The sequence below is a fragment of the Sturnira hondurensis genome, unplaced genomic scaffold, assembly GCF_014824575.4.
Source record: "Sturnira hondurensis isolate 20B ecotype Veracruz unplaced genomic scaffold, ASM1482457v3 Scaffold0005279, whole genome shotgun sequence".
NCBI lineage: Eukaryota > Metazoa > Chordata > Mammalia > Chiroptera > Phyllostomidae > Sturnira > Sturnira hondurensis.
In genome coordinates, this window is record NW_028077910.1 from 1,915,673 (window position 1) to 1,940,902 (window position 25,230).

Genomic DNA, 25,230 nt, shown 5'->3' on the forward strand with positions numbered 1-25,230 from the left:
TTTATCCTCATGTGTCTGAGAGAGAAAGAGCACTCTAGTTTCTCTCTCTTAGAAGAACACTAATCCCGTCATGGGAGATTTCACCCTTAGGACCTCACCTAAATCTAATTACTTCCCAAAGGCCCCACCTCCTAATAGCATTACATTGGAGGTTAGAATTTCAGCATATGAATTTGAGGGTTGGGAATACAAACATTCAGTTCTTAATAGGTAGGCAAACCTCCTCTCTGGTCAGAGGAGCTAGAATCATAAGATGGATGAACTAACTCCCAGTAGCTCTTTTCCCTTCCCTTCCTGCTGTTCTATAGTTTGAACTGAGGTGTGGGCACTGCTGTGGGGGTAGAAGCAGAGTCTGGTAACTAAAACCACAGTCTTCCGGTCAGATGACTGAAAGGAGGACAACAGGGAGCCCAAACCTACTGAGGAAATCCTGGTAAGAGAAGACTTGAGAATGCAACCCCTTAAAGTTATACATGGACTTGTAGGCTCATCAATGAGATACACAGTTGTGGATCTAATCCTGAAAAACATATACAGACTTTGGGAACTGTACTATGGGATATGCCAATGCTCAAGATCCAAACTGACCTATGGGTGGCTTACATTCAGGACAGATCTGTATAGCACTGCAAAATTCTCAGGGAATTACTAAAAGAATTTCTTGACAAAGGGAAATGATATAAAATAAAATGTGGAATGCCTGGAATGAAAGAAGAATACCAGAAATGGCAAATACCTGGGTAAATACAATGAACTATTCACTTATTGAGTACTTTAAAATATATTTGACGATTTAAAGCAAAAACTACATTTCTGATAGGGTGTTCAATGTATGTAGATACAATATATAAGATAACTGCAATGCAAATGTGGTAGGGTATAGATAGATATTGTGGTAAGAGTTCTACAGATCAGTCAAATTCATAGAATATTGATTCTAAGTAATCTGTTAAAAGTTATGTATGCATTACTTAATCAATAGAGAATCTCCCTAATTAAAACAAAATACTTTTTAAAAGAGAATACTAAAGGAATGTTAAAAAATAACTTGAAAAGGAATTAGAATCAGCAAGACATATTTGAAAACATATTTAATACATATAAAACTATAGTAGCCACAGCAGTGTGTCATTGGCAAAAGATGGGCACATAGAAGCATAGAAAAGAATAGAGTCCAGAACTAGATTCACACATGTAACTCACCAACTTTGACAATGATGGAGAGGTATTTGAAAGCAAAGACATTTCCAAACCATTCTTTGAAAAGCTTGACTTTTTCAGAAAGTGGTGTTGACTGGTACCACAGAAATACAAAGAATTGTAAAGACTACTTTGAGCACCTGTATGCCAAGAAATTAGATAACCTAGAAGAAATAAATAAGTGCTTAGAAACAACCTACCAAAAATGAATCAAGAAGAAACAGAAAATCTGAACAGACCAATAAAAACTAAGAAGTTGGAAGCAGTAATAAAACAATAACAACTTCCAATAATGGAAAGCTCAGGACCAGATGGCTTCACAGGTGAATTCTACCAAACTTTTAAATATGAAATAATACAAATCCTTCTTAAACTCTTCTAAAAAATTTAAAACAAGAAAAGAGGGTTTTTTTCAGTCTTCAAATACTTTTTATTGGAAGGCCATGCATTGACTTTATTATATTTCAAGTCACTCTACATTTAGAGGAACAGTTTAAAATTCATTTTATGAGGCTAGCATTACTACCATACCAAAGCTAGATAGGGGACTATAAGAAAGAAAATTATAGGTGAACATCCTTGATAGACATATGTGCAAATTCTTTAATAAAACATCAGCAAACCAAATTCAACAGCACATTAAAACATCACATACTATGAAGCAAGTGAAATTTATCTTTAAGATACAAGGATAGTTTAACATATACAAATCAATAAATGTGAAACACTGCATTAACAGACTAAAGAAAAATATATGATTGAATAGATGCAGAAAAAGCATTTGACAAAATTCAGTATCATTTTATGATAAAAAATATCAACAAATTAGGTAGAAGGAATGTAGTTCAACATAATAAAAGCCATATATGATAAGCCCACAATTAACATCTTTCTCAACAGTGAAAAGCTGAATGCTTTGCCTCTTGTTCCTACAAGACAAATGTGACCACTCTCACCCCTTTTAGTCAACATAGTACCTTGCAGTAGAATTCCTAGCTATAGCAGTTTGTCAGAAAAAAGAAATAAAAGGCTTCTAAATTGGAAAGGAAGAAGTTAAATTGTTTTTGTTTGTCACTAACATGTCTTATATATTGAAAACACTAAATACTTAAATAAATATGGTTAGAACTAATAAAAATTCAGTGAAGTTGCAGGATAAAAAATTAACATAGAAAAAACAATTATATTTCTATGCACTAACAATGAACTATCTGAATTAAAAAACCTAATTTATAGTAACATCAAAAAGAATAAAATACTTAGGAATAAATTTAACCAAGAACATAAAAGATCTGTACCCTAAAAACTCATAATATATTGTTAAAAGAAATTGAAGAAGACATAAATAAATGGAAAGACTGCCTTTGTTCATGGATTGAAAGAGTTAATATGGTTAAAATGTCATCTGTATACCCAAAGCCATCTATAAATCAATGTAATCACTATTGAAATTCTAATGGCATTTTCCACAGAAATAGAAAAAAATTCTAAAATTCATATAGAGCTATATACAGCCAAAGGAATTCTGTCAAAGAAGAACAAAGTGGAAGTCATTAACTTTCTAATTTAAATTATATTACAAAGCTGTAGTAATCAAAACAGTTTGGTATTGGCATAAAAACAGACATATAGATCAAAAGGACAGATTCCATAGTCCAGAAATGAAGCCCTGAATCTATGGTTAATTAATTTTTGACAATGTAGATATGAATGGACAATGGAGAAAGGACAATCTCTTTAATAAATGGCATTGAAAAATCTGGACAGCCACATGCAAAACAATAAAATTGGACCCCTTTCATACAAAATCAATTCAAAGTGAATTAAAGGCTTGAATGTTAGACCTGAAACCATAAAACTACTAAAGAAAACTTTGGGGATAAGCTTCTTGAAATTGGCTGTAGCAATGATTTTTGGATTTAATACCAAAAGCAAAGACAACAAAAACAAAAACAAACAAATGCAAATACATCAAACTAAAAGATTTTGCATCAAAAAGAAAACAGTCAACAAATGAGAGGACAATTATGGAATGGAAGAAGATATTTGCAAACTATATATCTTATAAGGGGTTAATATACATAATGCATAAGAAATACATACAGCTCAAAAGCTAAAAACCAAATAACCTGATTAAAAAATGGACAAATTACTTGAATAGACATTTTTCTTTTTTTTGAATTATTTATTTATTTATTTTATTTAATTCTTGTTCAAGTACAGTTTTCTGTCTTATATTCCCAGCCCTGCTCCCCACCCAGTTCTCCCCACCTCCCTCCCATTTCCGCCCCCCACCTTAGTTATTGTCCATGTGTCCTTTATACTTGTTCATGTGAGTCCTTCCCCTTTTCCCCTATGATTCTCTCCCCTCTCCCCTCTGGACCTTGTCAGCCCGTTCCATATTTTAGTGCCTTTGGTCACATTTTGCTTGCTTGTTTGTTTTGTTGTTTAGATTCCTGTCAACGGTGATATCATATGGTATTTGTCTTTCACCACCTGGCTCATTTCGCTCAGCATAATGCTTTCCAGTTCCATTCATACTGTTGCAAAGGGTAGGAGCTCCTTCTTTCTTTCTGCTGCATAGAATTCCACTGTGTATATGTACCATAATTTTTTGATCCATTCATTTAGTGACGGGCATCTAGGTTGCTTCCAACTGTTGGCTATTGTAAATTGTGCTGCTATGAACATTGAGGTGCATAGGTTCTTTTGGATCGGTGTTTTAGGGTTCTTAGGATATAATCCCAGCAGTGGAATTGCTGGGTCAAAAGGCAGATTGATTTTTAGTTTTCTTAGAAAATTCCATACTGTTATCCCTAGTGACTGTATCAGTCTGTAATCCCACCAACAGTGAACTAGAGTCCCCTTTTCTCCACAACCTCTCCAACACTTGTTGTTTGTTGCTTTGTTTATGATGGCCATTCTTACCCATGTAAAGTGGTATCTCCTTGTGGTTTTAATTTGCATCTCTCTGATAGCTAGCAATATTGAGCATCTTTTCATGTCTCTGGATTGTCTGTATTTCCTCCTTGTAGAAGTATCTGTTCAAGTCCTTTGCCCATTTTTTAATTGGTTTTCTTGTCTTCTTGGAGTTGTGTAAGTTCTTTGTATATTGTGGAGATTAAACCCTTGTCTGAGGTATCATTGGCAAATATGTTTTCCCATATAGTTGGTTCTTTTTTTATTTTAATACTGTTTTCTTTAGCTGTGTAGAAGCCTTTTATTTTGATGAGATCCCGTTCGTTTATTTTTTCCTTTATGTCCCTTGCTCTAGGAGATATATCAGTAAAAATGTTGCTGTGTGAAATATATGATATTTTCCTGCCAATGTTCTCCTCTAGGACTGTAATGGTGTCATGGCTTATATTTAAATCTTTTATCCACCTTGAATTTATTTTTGTGTATGGTGTAAGTTGGTGCTTGAGTTTCATTTTTTTGCATGTAGCTGTCCAGTTCTCCCAGCATCATTTGTTGAAGAGGCTATCTTTACTCCATTTTATGATACTGCCCCCTTTGTCAAATATTAATTGCCTGTAGAGACTTGGGTTTATTTCTGGGCTCTCTGTTCTGTTCAATTGGTCTCTGTGCCTGTTTTTATGCCAGTACCAGGCTGTTTTGATTTCAGTGACCTTGTGACACAGTTTGGTGTCAGGTACTGTGATCCCTCCTACTTTGTTCTTCTTTCTTAAAATTGCAGTTGGTATTCCGGGTTGTTTATGGTTCCATATAAATTTTTGAAGTGTTTCTTCTATGTCTGTGAAATATATCATTGGTATTTTAATAGGTATTGCATTGAATCTGTAAGTTGCTTTGGGTAATATGGACATTTTGATGATGTTAATTCTTCTAATCCACGAACATGGTATATGCTTCCATTTGTTTGTGTCTTCCTTGATTTCTTTCTTCAGTGTTGTGTAGTTTTCTGTATACAGGTCTTTTATGTCCTTGGTTAGGTTTATTGCCAGATATTTTATTTTTATTTTTGCTATATCAAATGGGATTTTTTCTTGATTTCTGCTTCTGCTGTTTCATTGTTAGTATATAAAAATACGTTTGACTTCTGAGTATTGACTTTGTATCCTGCTGTTTTGCCAAATTTATTTATTAGGTCAAGCAGTTTTTTGGTAGAGTCTAGAGGATTTTCTGTGTACACTATCGTGTCATCTGCAAACAATGACAGTTTTGTTTCCTCCCTTCTGATTTGAATGCCTTTAATTTCCTTTTTTTTGTCTGATCTCTGTGGCTAAAACTTCCAATACTATATTGAATAGAAGTGGTGAAAGTAGACAACCTTGTCTTGTTCCTGATCTTAGTGAAAAGATTTTAGTTTNCTTTATACTTGTTCATGTGAGTCCTTCCCCTTTTCCCCTATGATTCTCTCCCTTCTCCCCTCTGGACCCTGTCAGCCTGTTCTGTATTTGAGTGTCATTGGTCACATTTTGCTTGCTTGTTTGTTTTGTTGTTTATATTCCTGTTAACGGTGATATCATATGGTATTTGTCTTTCACTACCTGGCTTAGTTCACTCAGCGTAATGCTTTCCAGTTCCATTCATGCTGTTGCAAAGGGTAGGAGCTCCTTCTTTCTTTCTGCTGCATAGAATTCCACTGTGTATATGTACCCATAATTTTTTGATCCATTCATTTAGTGACGGGCATCTAGGTTGCTTCCAACTGTTGGCTATTGTAAATTGTGCTGCTATGAACATTGGGGTGCATAGGTTCTTTTGGATTGATGTTTTAGGGTTCTTAGGATATAATCCCAGCGGTGGAATTGCTGGGTCAAAAGGCAGATTCATTTTTAGTTTTCTTAGAAAATTCCATACTGTTATCCCTAGTAATTGTATCAGTCTGTAATCCCACCAACAGTGAACTAGGGTCCCCTTTTCCCCACAACCTCTCCAATATATGTTGTTTGTTGCTTTGTTTATGATGGCCATTCTGACCAGTGTAAAGTGGTATCTCATTGTGGTTTTAATTTGCATCTCTCTGATAGCTAGCAATATTGAGCATCTTTTCATGTCTCTGGATCCTCTGTATTTCCTCCTTGTAGAAGTATCTGTTCAAGTCCTTTGCCCACTTTTTAATTGGTTTTCTTGTCTTCTTGGAGTTGTGTAAGTTCTTTGTATATTGTGGAGATTAAACCCTTGTCTGAGGTATCATTGGCAAATATGTTTCCCCATATAGTTGGTTCTTTTTTTATTTTAATACTGTTTTCTTTAGCTGTGTAGAAGCCTTTTATTTTGATGAGATCCCATTCGTTTATTTTTTCCTTTATGTCCCTTGCTCTAGGGAGATATATCAGTAAAAATGTTGCTGTGCGAAATCTGATATTTTCCTGCCAATGTTCTCCTCTAGGACTTTAATGGTGTCACGGCTTATATTTAAGTCTTTTATTCACCTTGAATTTATTTTGATGTATGGTGTAAGTTGGTGCTCAAGTTTCATTTTTTTGCACGTAGCTGTCCAGTTCTCCCAGCACCATTTGTTGAAGAGGCTATCTGTACTCCATTTTATGTTACTGCCCCCTTTGTCAAATATTAATTGCCTGTAGAGACTTGGGTTTATTTCTGGGCTCTCTGTTCTGTTCAATTGGTCCCTGTGCCTGTTTTTATGCCAGTACCAGGCTGTTTTTATTTCAGTGACCTTGTGACACAGTTTGGTGTCAGGTACTGTGATCCCTCCTACTTTGTTCTTCTTTCTTAAAATTGCAGCTGCTGTTCTGGGTTGTTTATGGTTCCATATAAATTTTTGAAGTGTTTGTTCTATGTCTGTGAAATATGTCATTGGTACTTTAATAGGTATTGCATTGAATCTGTAAATTGCTTTGGGTAATATGGACATTTTGATGATGTTAAGTCTTCCAATCCATGAACACGGTATACGTCTCCATTTGTTTGTGTCTTTCTTGATTTCTTTCTTCAGTGTTGTGTAGTTTTCTGTATACAGGTCTTTTACGTCCTTGGTTAGGTTTATTGCCAGATATTTTATTTTTTTTTGCTATATCAAATGGGATTTTTTCTTGATTTCTGCTTCTGCTGTTTCATTGTTAGTATATAAAAATACGTTTGATTTCTGAATATTGACTTTGTATCCTGCTGTTTTGCCAAATTTATTTATTAGGTCAAGCAGTTTTTTGGTAGAGTCTAGAGGATTTTCCGTGTACACTATCGTGTCATCTGCAAACAATGACAGTTTTGTTTCCTCCCTTCTGATTTGAATGCCCTTTATTTCCTTTTTTTGTCTGATCTCTGTGGCTAAAACTTCCAATACTATATTGAATAGAAGTGGTGAAAGTAGACAACCTTGTCTTGTTCCTGATCTTAGTGAAAAGATTTTAGTTTTTGTCCATTGAGTATGATGTTGGCTGTAGGTCTCTCATATATTGCCTTTGCCTTTATTATAGGCTGTAACATTTAGAAGGTGGAAATATTTCAGACCCTCTATAATCTGATGAGGATACCATCATATATGCATTCCATCACTGACTGAAATGTTGTTATTTGGCACATGACTATATTATGAATAAAGCTGCTTTGAACGTTCTCATACATTTATTTGTGTAGATATATATTTTTTCTTGAGTGAATGTTCAGGAGTGCATTTTCTGTTTTGTATGACAAATTTATGTTTAACTTTATAAAATGTGGCCAGATCGATTTTCAAAATGGAATAGTATTTTACGTTTCCCCTGGTGATGTTTGAGAGTTCCAGTTGCTCCACATCCTCGTCCACACTAGGTCTTGTTATTTTGGCCATGCTAGTATGTATGTATGGGTGTACCATTTTGGCCTTAATTTGCATTTCACTTATGAACAATGGTTTATGCAGTGTGTTTGATTCTGATACATGTTTTTAAATGGACAACTTATGGTGTGATTATTGAGTTATGAGAGATCTTCATATATTCTGGCTATAGGTCTTTTGTCAGATGTAGGTATTGGGTATAATTTCTCCAAATCTATGGATTGCTTTTTCACGTTCTTCATAGCATCTTCGGAAGAGTTTAACTTTGCATTTCCCTGGAGTTCTGTTTATGAATGTTTTCTAGTATTGTTTGTGCTTTTCATGTTCCAGCTGAGAATGTTTTGCCTACCACATCCTCATGAAGATTTTTCTCCTCTTTTTTCAAAATATTTAAGAGTTTTAGCTTTTGAATAATACTGGTTAGGTATATTGTAGAATACTCCTCTATTGGAATTTGCCTGATGTTTCCTTCATGAATAGACTGGGGTTGTGGGTTTCTGGGAAGGAGCTCTCTGAGAAAAAGTGCAATTTCATCACATCATATCTAGGGTACATGCATACTATCAACTAGATTTATTGCTATTAGTGTTGACCTTTCTTTTCCCTCTTTCCATACTGGACTCTTTGGGAAAAAAGTCATTATGCATAGCTTACACTTAAGGCGAGAGGAGTTGTGATACCTGTCCTTTAGGGAGAAGTATCTATATTACTTATTTAGAATTTTTTTGCAGGGGAAAATTGTCTCTTCACCATCATTTATTTATAATAAATATGGGCACAAAAATTTTTGCGTTGTGTTATAATTCAATACTACTTTATTTATTTTGATATTTAAATTGTTCAAGACTTTGACCATTGGGAGGTCATTCAGTTGGCTCCTGTATCCCTTTGATATAATCCCAGTAGTGCGTGTGTGAATGGTTTTTTAACTTAATTTATAGTACTATAAGATGCAATGGGTTCATCTTAAATAACTCCTGCTCTTATTGTAAAATCAGCCATCGCTCCTGTTTAATAAAGAATGGTGTTGGAAACCAAGGTCTGGGTGTTATATGTGCTCATTGGTACTGGAATTTTCTTTTTGCGGGGCTCTCTTGGATGACAAAGCAAAAAAATAGTTGTGTATATACTGACCAGTGAGTGTATCTACATATGTTTATAAATATGTCTATATTTAACCGTATGTGTCTATATTAAGTTGACCATACATTCGACTTAATACCACAGAGATTGCCTAGCCTGTTTCCCTTGCTTATCTGTAACCACCACTTCCAACAGTGAGACAGTGGCATTTTTAATATTTATCTGTATTTAATGAATCATGAATGCCCATGTGAGGTTTTGTGGAACAAGGCAGATTCATTATTATTTGCTTTACAACAAATAACAATTGTTTGGCTCCTTCGTGCTCCAATTCTTAGCTCTACAGCAATATCACAAAAGTCGGATAGAAAAACCTGCGCACAGAACCTGTATTGCAGGATAGGAGTCTTGAAAAGATGAATCTGGGTGCCTACATGCATGCTGTTTCCCTCTCTTCCTGAAAGGACGCAGAAAAACCTTGGTTCCTCCAGAAAGATTCTGGATCCTTACTCTGACCCTTTTAAATGCAACAGAATCCCCTATCATTGAGTAACTGCTACCTATTATTTCCATCTTTGAAACCAATATGTCTTCCTGGTCTCCACTTTTAGCATTTCTTGAAGTGTAAACATATATCTCTGAGAGATAAACTTCTCTGGGGTTCTCTTTAGCCAATCAATCATAAATTCCCTTCCATTGCTTGATTTTAAGCCCTGGTTCTAAGTTCAATAAAATTTGAACTCAATGCAAGCTCAAACACCCCTAACTTGACAGAAAAAGAAAAATATTTTCTCTATTGCTCCACATATAGATGAGGAGAATGAAGCTCAGATAGGTTAAAAACTTGCAAAAGTTATGAGTGCTGAAGGTGAAATGTAAAAAAAAACAAACCCCAATATCTCAGTCTATATAGAGCCCATGTTTCTTGAAAAGATGTGCCAGATGTTTTAAGAACATACTGAACTTTGACCTTGCTTTGTTCATCTTTTTTTCTTGATTTGACTACCTTATATTTCTTCATTAGTTAGCTTTGCAGAATTTTATTTTGTATTTAATTCCAATATTTATTCAGTAATGACTTTGAATTTTTAGTATTTGGATTCATTTTGTATCTTTTAAAAATATGCTCTGCTTTCTAGAACTTGACAAGATATGGAATGTCTTCTTTAGATCTGGAGTTTTTAGGAAAAATTAGCTAATACCGGAGTGATACTCTGGTAAGCAAAACTGTTCTGACTGCCTCTGGAGTAGATTTCCTGGTTTAATGTGAGTAAAGAGCTCACCTCCAGCTTTAAACATACCAGCAGTTTCCCACATATTTTTCTTCTTTGATACTCCAAAGTATTTCATGCTCATTCTAACCTCATATTTCATTATTCATGTTTCTTTGAATGGTTTGTTATTTATGCAACAGCAACGCTCAAGGTCGGGGTACTAGACCGCAAACAGTTATTCAGAAGAGTATAAAAACCCCAATGGTATCTCTAGGCAATGAGGTACAAGAAAAACTCTACAGATGACATTTTTTACCAGCACAGTCTCTTTAATACTGTTTGCCATATAAGGGATTCAGGAAAACTCTGCAATGTCATGAAGTTTTTAACATTGCTTTAGAGGTTTTTGTGCTTTTCAATTATGACTTGTATTCGGCGCCACCATTTAATTCTGGACAATTGCTTGCATTTGACAATTCCTGATTTAGCTGTTATCTATTTTTTCCTGTGCTTTTAAGAATGGGATGATAACGCGGACTTCTTTCATAAAATATAAAAGGGCCCTGGACAGTTCTTATAAATGTTCACCTGCATGCTTAATTTCCTGTGGTTACAACACTAGAATAAAAGCCCAGGAGAAAAAAAAGCTCACTAGTCCTGGGTTAGCACAATCCTGGAGTGTGCTTTGTCATAGGACATCAATATAGTCCTGTCACCGGGGGAGCCTTCCTTCCTGCCAGTGAGAACAGCTAACGGGCTATGCTGGAACAGGAAGTCTTTTCACACAGCATACGCAGGCTCCCTGAGGTAGCACAGCCCTCTGTGAGCTGCAGTGGCTGTGGTGCCGGCAGTTAACACAGTTTTGCCCTTTTGGAGCTCAGCCATTTAGAAAGCTGCATGAAGTCTTCACTCCAAGTAATCTGCAGTCATCACTGAACATTGTGCGATTGTGTGGCTGCCTTTGCTGCTGTTTCCAGTAGCGGCCACGCTGATGGGCGCCTTCCTCTGTTACATTTGGTAGAGAGCCACCAACAGTATTTTGACAGTAGGTGACTTCTTGGTTATTCTTTTAGGTTGGTGACTTCTTTCTATGAAAAGTTTGACTACACTTCGTTTTCAACTGACTGAATGCTGATTGCTGAAGATAACTGTTGATTTCATCTATTTGCTTCCTGGAACTTCATTTGAATATCTCACCATTGTTGAAGGCCCATGCGTATGAGTGGTCTTCCCAATTTAAGATCATATATGTAGGTAAACTAAATGGTACTTTTGAAATAAGATAAAAAACATTACAAAATCAAGTGTATCTTTTGTATAGAAGAGGGCTTCCTTCTTCTACCCTTTTTTCTACAAGTGAAATCCATAGCAGGAATGAAGACTATTTATGAGTTTAAAGAAATGGCTTGTGTTGTTCACGAATCAATAATAACTCAGTTTTATCATAACAGCTTGGAAGCACTCTGCCAGTATATCCTTCTGGTCAGGGGGAGGATAAAACCCTTTTCCTTATTGCTCATATGTTCATTCATTTGTTCCTCAATCAACACGCTCTGAGGAGAAATGCACTGGGCAGGGACTGTGCTGGTCTCAGTCCACAAAGAAGATGAGGACACGGTCTTTGTGTTTCAGCAAACCACGGCGTCCGTGGAATGAGTGGGTGGATGAATGGATGAGTAACTTTTTTCTCTCGTTCTTTCTGGTAATTGATATTTGGGGAGATAGGAAATATTGGTTGTCCCTTTAGGCTAAGCAGATCAGAACTTCTACGTGGTATAGTAGCAGCTTCAATGTTATTTTTCCACCTGAGTTTATAGCCACAAAATCAAAAATAATTATATTAATAATAATGATGGTGACAACAGCACCAAGTGTAAGTGGTGGAAACAGTGTAATAAGACAGCCACCTGCACAAGGAAAAACTTTTCTTCAGAGCTGCAAACGCCTACGTTTAGAAAGTTGAAGCTGTCACTTTCCCATCTGCTACAAACTTCAAAATCTTAGGATGTATCCAAATAGTAAAGCATTGTTCTTGGTGCCTTTATGGTTTTTAAATCTGTTTTTTTTTCTTTCTGTAACTAGGAGTAGGAAATGGGGTTTTTCAGTTGTGCAAGGGGTTTATACTTTATCAGAGAAGTTGACCCTGTACAATCGAATTCTTCTCAAATATTTTTTGAGAATGTCTTATCAGTTCGGCACTCTGCTCTGTGCGCCAGGAGACACACAAGTGAAAAGGAAGGGAAATAAGAATGTGTGCAGGTGCATATGACACAACACAGTGCTATGTGTGCTTCGAGAGAAGGGTGAAACAGGGCCTGTGGTCACACAGAGGGAAGAGTATGTCTTCCTGGCCTTACCAGAGAAGGGTTTGTGAAAGGAGAAACATGAACCTTGAAACTGAGACTTTTCAGGGCTTATTCAGTTAGAAGTGAAAGTCAAGGCAGTTTCAAGTATGACAAATGTTGTCCTCAAAGATCATTTACTGAACACCTACAGTGCATGGCTGGAGTCTACAAGTAACTTGCAATCTACCTGAGAAGATAGACTCTTATCTAATAAATAGAATGAATTATGACGAATTTAGTAAAAGTGGTGCGTACGGAGTGTTCTGGGAGTGCCGAGGAAGAAGCAATTTACTCTGACCTGAAGGGGAAGGAGGTTACATTCGACTGGGGCCTTGGGGAATACAAGGAATTTCATGGTCACGTAGAGAGAGAGAGTGGCATTTCAGAGAATGCCAAGATAATATATATGCAAATGATCCAATCTCGTGTTTGGATCATGTGACTCTTAAGCTCCCTCTATCAGAACTAACTGGGATGCTTATACACACAGAGCCCTGGCTCCACCCCAGCTCTATCTACTGAATTACAATATCTTTGAACGAAACCCAGAAGTTGCCTTCTAAACATATTTCTAACCTTGATAAAGTTGAAAATTGCTGATCCATGGATGAAGTGATGTGACTAATTAGGGGAATTAAGTAGTTTAGCACAGCTCAAGCTGTGTGTGTGTAAGTCTGTGTGTGTGTTTGCAGTGTAGCAGGAGTGGTGAGAGATGAAACCAGATGAGTGCCTGGTGCCAAATCACGGAGGGACTTAATGCATCGGGTTTGTCTCTCAAATAATGGGGAGCCACTGATGTGTTCTGAGTAGGTGAGTGATGTATATAGAAAGTACACAGGTGAAAATCCAAACAGTAGACACTTAATACACGGTTGTCAACTTGTTATTTTCTCCTACAAATTCACATGTACATTTTTAGAAAACATTTTCAAGATAATCTAAATCCAATATTCTACTTGGATTTGCCAGTTGTGATTTTGGATGTTACTAATAAACATATACATACTCTTTGCAACACGTATTTAATGACTGCAGTTTTAACTGCTTGCAGCATGACAGTGTAAGTCTGTAATTTTGCTGAGGTGAATTTCAATTGCATGTGCCAGAGAGAGATGGCAGATGGAGCCAATTGGCTTGGCGTGTGAGTGAGTAGACGGATCCACCTGGCACGACAGTGTGGCTCCGTAAGCCTACGACTCTCCCTCTTTGTTGTGCAGGACACATCTCAACCACATGAGGCTTAATCTACGCACAACCTGCAAAGCAGCACTGAGTCTGCAGAACTCGTAGGTCTGTGCTAGGGGCCGAGACGATACTCTAAGACTCTCTCAGCCCATCTTGGAGCCTTAGCTCATAAAGTGAGTCTTCAGAGTATGCCTGGGGGTCACCTTTATAGATTTGCAAAAATTTTATTTTCTGTTCCATCCCCATTCTTTAAAAGAAAAGTAAAGGGAAGAAGTATCCGTTACCATAGCCAATGGCCAGTGCTAAAGCTTTTCTTTGACAAGTTGGCTATGTACACTTTGTGTCAGGGCCGCACAACGCCTGTTTACTGAAGCACACTGGGTGCTGTTGTGGGCCTGCTGCAGCATGAGTCTCTCTGCTCCCCCCGTACAGAACCCCTTGGCCTCTGATGAGGGTGGGCCCCAGGACACGCAGTGTGCGTTTCCCCTGAGCACACCCAAAGGGACGAAGGAAAGAGGGAAGAGGCTGCCGGGGTCGGGGTGGGTAGGGTTGATGGGTCAGAGGTTGCCAGGACAACGCACAGGCATAGTTGAGCAAACATTCTGTTCTGCATCACAGTCGTTGGCAGGAGGGGCAGGGCCCGCCCGACAGGCCTCTGTGATGACGGGGAAGCTGGGCTCTGAGTGTGGCCCAGAAGTGCTCCTGTCAAATAACTCTGAGGAAAAAAGGCTTATTTTACAACACCTGGCATGAAAATAAATCAGTTTAAAAGCAAAATACTAGGCATTTGGGATATATAAATCTCTAATGATATGGCCCAAAGCTTTCAGGAAGTTTCCTTGCATTTGTAACACCATCAATGTTAAGAGTGGTGTTTTTTTTTGTGATTTAAACTTCCCAAGTGCTGTTTATGTACACAAAAGCCAATAAATAAGAAAACAGATGTGGGACCCTGGCTGGGGTGGCTCAGTGCTGGCCTGTGAACCAAAGAGTCGCCAGTCAGGGCACATGCTTTGGTTGTGGGCCAGGTCCCTGGTAGGGGACACTGAAGTGGCAACCACACATTGATGTTTCTTTTCCTTGCTTTCTCCCTCCCTTCGCCTCTCTAAAAATAAGTAAATAAAATCTTTTTAAAAAGAAGAAAACAGGTATGGGGATCCTTTATTCATATATATCATATATTATGTACCATATCGAACATTGTATATCTGTATGACTATATCACATATAATAAATATCTGGCTTGTTTTTGTGTTGTGGATATTTTCTCCTTCATATCTTGAGAAGACATTACCGGCCTTTGTTTTCCTCGGTCCCAGGAACCCTTGTGTGGAGTGGCAGAGTTTACTGTTCCCTTGGGGACATTGCTGATGCAACCTACACGTGTCAAGGGGACATTACAGCTGGGCAATCTTCAGGGGTAAGGAACTACCTCTGAACAAAGAAGTAAGACCAAAGGTAGAGTAGAGACACCACGGGGCTGGGCACATTCCCAGGGTGTTCTCAGTTGCACTTCTGTGACCAAAGCCACTCTGCGTATGAGCACGGGTGATGGGCTCTTGTTTGCCTCTGAGTGATGGGAGTGGGGAGGGTGGGCTAGAAGCTACTGCATAAGCACCTTCTACCTGAACGGACAAGGAGCCAAGGAGCTGCCTGCCCTGGAGAGGCCATGCAGGCCTGGCGGCAGGTCATTTCAGAAGAAACAGAAAGTAGCCCTTAGATGACTATTCCAAACTACTCATGATCTTGGATATCTTTCAGGGTTCCAGAGGGAGACTGGAAGTAATGGAGTCCCAGTAATGCCCCGGAACATGAAATACGCTCTCCACCTTCCAGCTTGGAGGTGAGGGATTTAGTCTGGTTTAGGAACCTGACTGAATGAACTGGGACGTTTATTACACTCAGATTTGTGCAGTTTGTATACAATACAAATGTATATGGCACACATCAATCTAGGGAGAACATTCACAAGTTTGACACAACAGTGACATACAAGAAGCCAGGAGAGCATTAGCCCCATTTTAAGGTTGAGCAAAGAGAAACTCAGAAAAGTCAACGTACTTTTCCAGGGTCACACAGAGAGTAAGCATAAATAGAGGTCCTACCTAGGTTGTCTGACTCTAAATCCAGTTTTTCTTTCTATCAAATGGGGCTTTTGTGAGTATAACACATTACAAAAAAATACAGTGCTTTTAAATGTGAGAAGAGAGGAGGAGGGTTAAGATGGCGACAGAGTAGCACCTAGGGAACCCAGCTCTCGTGCATCTGGTGGAATATCCGGGCAGATCTACCGAAGAATAGCATAATCAACCAACAATTCCCCAACATTTATGAAAATAGGAGATCAGAGAGTGTAACGGAGGAACCAAACAGCGGCAGATCCGCAAGGAATCCAGGAGAGTGAAGACAAAAGCGGCTGCGCGCCCACAGAAGGCCGCGGGCTGCGGCCGGGCGCTCCCAGGGCAGGCAAACTCTGGGGGAGCGTGAGTACCAACGAGAATTGCCGCGCAGAGGGGACTGGCACCATCAGGGGGAAACGGGAGCCCCGTCTGAATCCAGGGCCGGGGCGCCGGTGACGGGGTGAACGCTGGAGGGCCGGCGTCCGGTGGACGGGCAGCGCACTCCTCGGCACAGAACTGACTCTCCCCTCCCCGTCTAGGCAGGTGGATTAGTGCCGGGCCGAGACCTGCGGACTTGGGTTAACGTAGAGGGTGGCAACTGCGGACACCGCGGTCGCCAGCCCGCCAGCCCGAGGGATTTAAGAAGGACACTGTCATTGCTGGTCTTTTGGGATTGGGCTGGGCTGAGAGACAGGCTTTGTGGAGAAGTCTCTGTTGGGAAAGCCTGGGTCCCGCAGAGAAGGACGGTACGGATACTGCGGGCCACGGGCAGCTTCTCCGGGCTGTGCGCGACCACAGACCAATCAGCAGCCTGCTAGCGCGGGCCAGCAAACCTGCCCTCAGAGACACAGCAACCAGAAAAACCTGTTTGGACAGTTTGAAATCAACAAAGGAAGGGTGCTCCCTTTTTTTTTTTTTTCCTCTTCTTTTTGCCTCCTTCTCTAGTGTGTGTGTGTGTGTGTGTGTGTGTGTGTGTGTTTTCCGTTCCCCCCCTTTTTTCTCTTTCTTCTTTTTAAATTTTTTTNAACAACAAAACAAACAAGCAAGCAAAATGTAACCAAAGACAGTGAAATACAGAACGTGCTGACAGGGTCCAGAGGGTAGAGGGGAGAGAAGCACAGAGTAAAAGGGGGTGGACTCACATGAATAAGTATGAAAGACACATGGACAATAACTAAGACGGGGGGCGGAGATGGGAGGGGGTGGGGAGCACTGGGGGGGTGCTGGGATGGGAATACAAGAAAGAAAACTGTACTTGAACAAAAGTTAAATAAATTAAAAAAAAATAAATGTGAGAAGAAAATAGTCTTTGTATGCTAGTAACTTCCTTGTTTTATTAGAGTCATTAGCCTTCGGGGGACATTTCATGTGGTCTCTAAAGGCAGTTGTGTGTCTGAGAATGTTAGATTTGAAAGCAATCATAGGCATCTTCTGCAAGTTTCTTATGTTGGAGATGAAGAAAGAGGAGTCCAGGTGGATGAAGACCAGCAGCCTGGTTCAAGGCAGAGCCAGTGCTGAAACCTGAATGTCTAGTCTCCTTACTCAAGGCTCCTTCCATGTCACTGTGAAGACTCCCACCGTTGGTGAGGCCCATAAGACACACTATAAAATCAGGTGGGCTGCTGAATGGCATCGGCAATAGCGACAAATAATGAAACTGCTGAGCAGGTCAGTGAGAAAGCCTGAAGTTCTCTTCAGTCACCAGAAAAGTTTACGGTGAGGCATTTCATTCTAAAGCAGGGGTGTCGAACTCATTTTCACCGGGGGCCACATTGGCCTCACTGTTGCCTTCAAAGGGCAGAATGTAATTTCAACTCCTTAACAGTTAAGAAGTTGTAACATTTGTAAAGTCCTAAAGTTGTGTTGACCCTTTGAAGGCAACTTCAAGGCTGATGTGGCCCCCCGTGTAAGTGAGTTTGACACCCCTGTTCTAGAGGCTCATAATTATTTATAAGAAAGAGACAATTACATAACTGCTTGCTTTGCTAACAATACCTGTGACATTAGGGCACTCTAAAGAGGAAGTGGGGCTCTCTTCAGATCAGCAGGCTGAGCTGGCCAAGTCTTGATTTATTTATTTTATAGTAAAATGTGATATTGATTTGGGCTCTATCCTGATGCTTATCACATTAGGACACTTTAGAGAAAAGAACATTAAGTTAGGAGACAAAACATCAGGGGCCAAATCCCGGTTGTGTCTTGAGGCAAGTTGTTTATGGCTTGGAGCTCTCAGCCAGCCCCCTCCTATCTGACAAATGGGTATGACGTCCCAGCTGCCCTCCCTGCCTCACTAGGAGCATATACTACATTACATCTAACAATGCAGAGGAAAGGGCCTTGTGAACTCTGGTTTTAAGAGGAGTTCTTCAGAAATTGCATAATACTGTTTATTAGGGAAAGTGAAAAAGACATAAGCTGGCCAGCAAAGATCTATTGTTGAGCTGCTCTTTCAAGTTCAAGGGTCGGTGCTAATTTGCTTTATGCACATGACATGTAATTCTTTCAGTGACCCTGTGAAGTAGGTGTCATCACTTCAATTTTACAGACAGCCTTTGAGACTAAGGTTACATAGTTAGCCCTAAGGCCACCTGGTAAGAAAAAGAATTGAGGTTCGCATCCAATTTATTTTGACTCCTAGGTCCCTGCTCTTGGGCAGCCTACTGTCCCACCTCTCTGAAGAACCCAGATGCCCTGCTTGCCACTGGCAGGCCTGTGGCATTATTCTTTTGCAGGGCAGAGGAGCACTTTGGTGAATGTCTGGAGTGGTGACACAGGCAGAGATGCTGTTTGCAGCGGCATTTCCCGGGCTCAGCCAGGTCCACACCCTGGACGTTTCCACTTGTCACTGCAGATTGCACCTGTGTTTCCCCATTGTTTTATCACAGAAGCCTGGTGATAAAAGCCTCTCTTTTACAGCCCCTGTGAAATAAATCGAAGCACAGCGTTTACAGAGACACTCCACTGGACAGGTCTGCTGTTGCAGCCTTTGAGTGCTTGCCCTGGCACTTGTTTTAATGGCCCAAAGGAAAGAAGTTTTTAAGATAAATGGGGCACCTGAAATGAAATCTGGCTTTCTAGTCTCATGGATAGGAAAAGTAGCTTTTACATTTTGATTTAAACTTTGAAAATTGTTTGCCTCTCAGACTCCAGGGAGAATATAGATTTATACTGGAATCCTGCCTGGAGATGAGCCTGTGTATGCCAAGTTAACCTATTGGATTGTGGAGAGTGGGGCTGCCCGGTGAGGTAAAAGTTGGACAGATTTGCATTCTCTTCCTGGCTGTGCTGCTTAGAGGCTGTGTGATCTTGGAAGAGTGAAACAACCTCCCTGAACCTGGTTTTTTTTTCACCTACAGAGTAGAGATTATAAGTCTATTTCAAGGTCTAGGCTTCAAGGAGGTTAGTTCACTTTTCCAAGGTCACACAGCTTGTATGTGGCACGTGTGCACACACGCACACACACACACGTCCAAAGGGTATATTAAGAATTCATAGAGAACAGACTCTAGCTTATGTGTGAATTGAATCATAGCAGGTTTTCAGTTCCTCTGGACTTGTGAACAGGTGATCATACATAGTTCCACAAATTTGTGTACGACCCCTTATTTGGAAAGAATAAAACCCTGGACCAGAATATTTTTTAAGTCCTATCTAGCTCAAATATTCCATGAGTCTCTAATTGATCACTTGTAGCTCTATAGTCACCAGAGTTTTGGTGGTTTTGGACTGACTTGCCAAGTATTACAATGGGTAATAGCAGTGAATGGGTCACATTGAATACACACCCTACCCATTCAGAATTTCTCAGCAATGGCCAAGCCTGAGTCTATATTTTGGAAGGTATGACATTGGTATCGTGCCCATATGACTACCTGCCCTTCCTTATGTCCTCCTCTTTCCTGGCTCAAATTCCTTCAATAGCTTCCTTTTTACTACTGTATCAAATTTAACTACCACCTGGATTTCCTAACTCTTTATTTTATATCAAATTGACCTCAAAATTTATTGCAAAGAGCTCTTTCCAACATACTGAATTTTCTTCTGTACAAATGGGAATGGAACACTGTCAACTGAAAACTATTTTGGTTATTTTGAACAGTAATTGAGAACTACCTGAAATTCTAGGGAGAGTTGGGGAAATTATAAGCAAGCAATACTGTTTTTTTTCTTTTCTTTCTTTTTGCTTGTTTGTTTGTTTGCTTTGAGAAGGGAGCAGCATTCAGGAAGCTTCCCCTGAGCCACCAGAGACAATAGTTAGAGTGATACACATTTAGTGTTTCATTAAAATGGGCCCTGGTTATTTCTGTGAATTCCCCAAATGAAGCACAGATGGCAGTATTTAAATGCATACAAATCTTGTCATTACAAAGGATGACAAAACACTTGATAAAATTTTTGTGGTCCCCATGCTACAAAGCATCCCACAGGGAGATAAAAGCCCTGTTAGACCATTAGCCCTTGAGAAATGGAATAAATGTATAGAGAAGAAAAATGTTGACTATGCCACTAAGAGGAATTCCACTTTTCTCAAAGAAACCCAAGAGATCTAAAATAAAAGAACAGGCTGGATTTTGATGTTAAACAATCCCTGTTTTCATTCATGAAACAATTTTTTGAGTGTTCACTACGTTCTTGATGGTATTCTAGCACCGAGGGAACACTAAGATGGACAAGACAGAGAGTCTGTTTTTGTAATTAGGAGAACAAAAAGTAATACCTCTTTCTTCTCTTTTTATGTTTGGAACGAACTGAAAATAAGAAGTCATCTGGCAATCAAATATAGTAGCTTCATTATCTATAATGCTGATTGGAAAATTGGGACAAATGGACTTGCTAATTCTAAAGCTTCGGATACCTGCTCTGAGATGCTTTGGGTTGGTGAAGAGACACACATAGAATCACTATTGTCAAACTTGTCTTGCCTTTGAGGACAAACTGGTAGCTTCTTAATTGATTAATGCCACTCTAGAAGATTCATAGCACCTACTAATCCGATAAATTAATTCTTGGATCATTAGGAAAAAAAGAGTAAGGAGCAACATGGAGTGAGTGCCATGTGTTAGATCAGTGGAAGTAACCTTCTGGAATGCTTGAGGTGAGAGAAATAAAAACCTTCACCGAATACACTCCAGCTTTCTTTGTTCTCCTAACTCATGGTCTTCATCTTTATTGTATGGTAAAATGACAGTGTATTTGCCCCTCTCTGCAGAAGAGGTCCTTGGGATAGCAGGGAAGCCCTGTTCTAACTTTTATGATGTAACTCTCCCAGTACTAGTTGCCATTTCATTTTGAGTATCTTCTTAGGACCACTGATGAGAAGTTTAGTGTTGATTTTTAGATGGCTTTTGAAAAAAGCTAGTACTTTAGACTTCTATGTACTTCTTATTTTATATTTTTTTATTAAATCACACTTTCATATTGTCCGATGTAAGAAGTTGTGATATAAACCAAAAAAAACCAAAGTCAATACCATGGAAATATCCTCAATTTGGATATCACCCTGTTCTCATTACTAAATTCCTAGGAATAAATAAAATACAGAAATCAAACTCTCTTTTTCTCTTAATAAATTTTAAATTCATTAAGGAACAAAATATGCTTAAGGACTCAGTAGGTAAGATTTGAAAGTTGTGGACTTGATACGAAAACATGTGACTTCTAGACTTGTACTTGCTTATAAAGATGTCTTTGTACACACCACTTCCTTTCCATCATGTGGCCAATTTGTGACCTTTCCCCCCTTGAGGGGAGTGGAAATCAATCTGGCTAACATTTACTGTGTACTTTCTATGTGCAAGTCACTATAGGTAACGCAGAGAAGACTAAAGACACAGCACCTTTCCCTCAGAGATTTACAATCAAATACACTGGGTAAAATGGAATAGTAGGTTGGCATATAAAGGCTTCTTGATCTGGTTCAACCTAAATCACAAACACTATTTCTTTCTTTCTTTTTTTTTAAATACTGACTTTTTTTATTAAAGATTTTATTTATTTATTTATTTTTAGAGGGGAAGGAGAGAGGGAGAGAAACATCAATGTATGGTTGCCTTCTGTGCATCTCCTGCTGGTATAACTACCTGCAGGGAACCGGCCTGCAACCCAGGCATGTGCCCTGACTAGGAATCGAACCATGATCCTGTGGTTTGCAGGCCCACGCTCAATCCACTGAGCTACGCCAGCCAGGGCAACACAATTTCTTATTTATTTTTCAGTTTCAGACTCACTGGGTTCTCATACACTCTCAACCTACTATGCGTAATAACATCCTTATGTCATTACATGTGTGTTTCCTTTCAGAAATGACCTCTTTTCTGCCTTTTCAGACACACAGCTTTGAGAAACCAGTTCAACTATTACTTCTTAGATGAAAACTTTGTTATTTTCTGGAAAGAGGTGTTTAGGACTTCTACTGAGCTCCCACAGTATTTTTTCTACCTCCATCATAGCACTTGTCCCTTTGTGTTAAGGTAAGAGGGTATTTTCTTGTTTGTTTGAGTTTCTGCAGTGGATTGTGGTGATGGCTGGGACTCTTTCCTCTCCCTACACTGGTGCCCTTTACCATGTGACTTTAGGGTCCTTCTCCCAAAAGGCAGAATTTATCTCCTTGCTGTCCGTTTTCTGAGTTTGGACTTGTGTCTTGCTTTGGCCAAGAGGATGTTAGCAGTCCTGACACAAGGTCTGGAAAAAGTACTTGAGTATTTTTGTTGTACTCTTATGCTTCTCCCATTCCTTGAGAATATGCCCAGACAAGCCCCTTGGAGATGAGAGATGTGTAGAGCACACCTGTGTTTTCCAACTCTATCAGCTGGAACCAGCCCAGATCAGTCTGCAGCCAGCTGACTTGTAGACACATGAACAAGCCCAGACAAGTACACAGTAACTGCCTCACATCCAGTCTGGACTGTATCACTCACCTGCATACTTGTTACGTTATGGCACTGAGTTTTGGGGATTGGGTGTCAGATAACTACTTTGTGGAAATAAGTAACTCATCTGTTTCTTCTGTTAGACTGAGTTTTTTGAGGGATTATGTCAGATTCATCTTTTTTCTTCCCCAACACCTAGCATAAAAAATATATATATTTGTTTGCTGAATGAAAGATAACCTAGATAAATATGTGATTATTATACACACAAATTAGAGCTTATGCCAAAGTTGATTAAACTTGGCTTTAAAATATAAAATAAACTTTGTTATATCATTGTAGTCCATTTATTTTTCTAATGTTTTCCTTAGGCTAACATTTATGATGTTTTTCAAACTCATATCAAAATTTGAAGAACAATAGGCCTATGAGAGATAAAGAAGTCAGAGAAAACAAGTTGGAAATAAAATTTCACTGTTAATCAGCTAGGTGACCACATGAAATAAACAACCCATTGATTCTAACTGTCTGCCTTTCATTGCCCCTAAAAACCATTTTTATCCTGTCTATGTGGCTGTGGTATATGACACTGAAATAGTTCAGGTTATTATTAAGGTAGACACAAGTATTTAATTTCTGCTTGCTTTTTTTACATTTTAGTGAGCCCAGAGTTGCCAGTTAAAGAAGCAGAATTAAGGAGTTTATTTAATATTTGTCTGCTGGTTTCCTGGGGATGAGGTAGCCCAAATTACTGACACTTGGGTTTTAGGGGCAATTTATCAGTTTTTGATAGAGACCGAAACACAAATAAGGTGTTAATTGGAAAACTGAGAGATGACTATGAATAGGAGTCAGTTTTGAAGAATGTGTGTAGCTAGTAAACCAGGAGTCCACGGTTCCTTGCTCTGTGAGGCTGCCTTTGGGTCACGGCCTTCCATGACCCAAAGGTCATGGACAGTGTAGCTTTCTCATACTACACTCAATGAGTGATTTATTCATTCCGAACATGCTGTAAAAACATAGATACTACAGGTTTGGGGAAAATAATCAAGATAGATTAGTTCCTTCAGGCAAACAAACTTCTTTCCAGTTGGCAAACACTGAATAAGCATTGTGAATTAATAGACCTCTAGAATTTCTTATGTGCTAGGGAAAAAGAGAGAAAAGGCATTTTTGGTAAGGCTTTAAGAAATAATGGATTATGAAATTTACCTGATAAGTTTCTTACCTATCTAATGTCATGCTAGCTTGAAATGTTTTGACATGACAAGTATGAATTTTTCAATATAGGTATTGTTCTGAATGTTACCAGAGAGAAGTACTGGTGCATTAAGGTCCCCTTCCTCTGGTCTCTGTGATCACATTCTTGGTTCCTGTCTACCAGCCAGGACATCATTGTCTGGGCTGGCTTTTTTCCCCAGTTTGTCTTTTCTTACTCTTAGGTCATTTTATAGTGAGACAATGCCCTGTACCTCATCCCACTAGTCAGAATCATAAAGTGAATTCTGTGATTCTCATCATAAAGCTAAGTTTACATCAAGGTTTTGGTGGGGTGCATTGAAAATGGTTATCACTTATTTGTGCTCAAAGCCAGTCAAGGCTGTTGATTTTATGTCTGGACATAGTCAAATATGACGGCAGCCTTCTGGGAGGAGACCTAGTTTCATGAAAGAACCGTGGGTTTTAGGACAAGAAAGATCTGTGTTCTAATCTTCGTGCTGCCACTTACTAGTTTTGCAGTCTTGGCTGGTTACATAGCCTGGCTAGAGCTCAGTTTTCTTATTTGTGAAATTGGGTTATGGATTGGTAGAAGTGAATCATGTGTAGCAGGCATTCAAAACAACTAGAGTTTTGGACTTTCGGCCAAGATGGAAGCATAGGTAGACACACTATGCCTCCTCACACAACCAAAATTAAGAACAACAAACATTTAGAAAGAAAAAACCAACCAGAACTGACAGAAAATTGAACTGTACAGAAGTCCGACAACCATTCATCCTGACTGGTAAGAGGGGCGGAGAGGGGTTGCAACAGAAAAAAGTGGTGGCTGGTGGACCCAAGCATGCAGGCGGCGGTTGGCAGATCCTGGACACCAGGTGGCAAAGGGCAGACCCAGGGAGGCACGCAAGGCAGCTGGCTGGTCCACACATTTGAACACAGATAAACCAGGCAAAAAATGGGCAATGAAATAGACTGAGACTATACAACCCAGGGCCTCAGTGCTGGGAAATAAAGCCTAAAAGCACCAATTGGAAACACTTGTGGGGGCTGAGGTCCTGGGAGAGACTCCTAGCCTCACAGGAGAGTTTGTTGGAGAAACCCGCAGGGTCCTGGAATGAACATGAGCCCACCAGCCCGGGGAACCAGCACCAAAAGGGCCCAATTTGCTTGTGGAAAGCAGCAGCGGGGACTGAAAATTGGGAGAGAGTGGAGCAAGTGCCATTCCTCCCTCTCGAACCCCACCTCCAC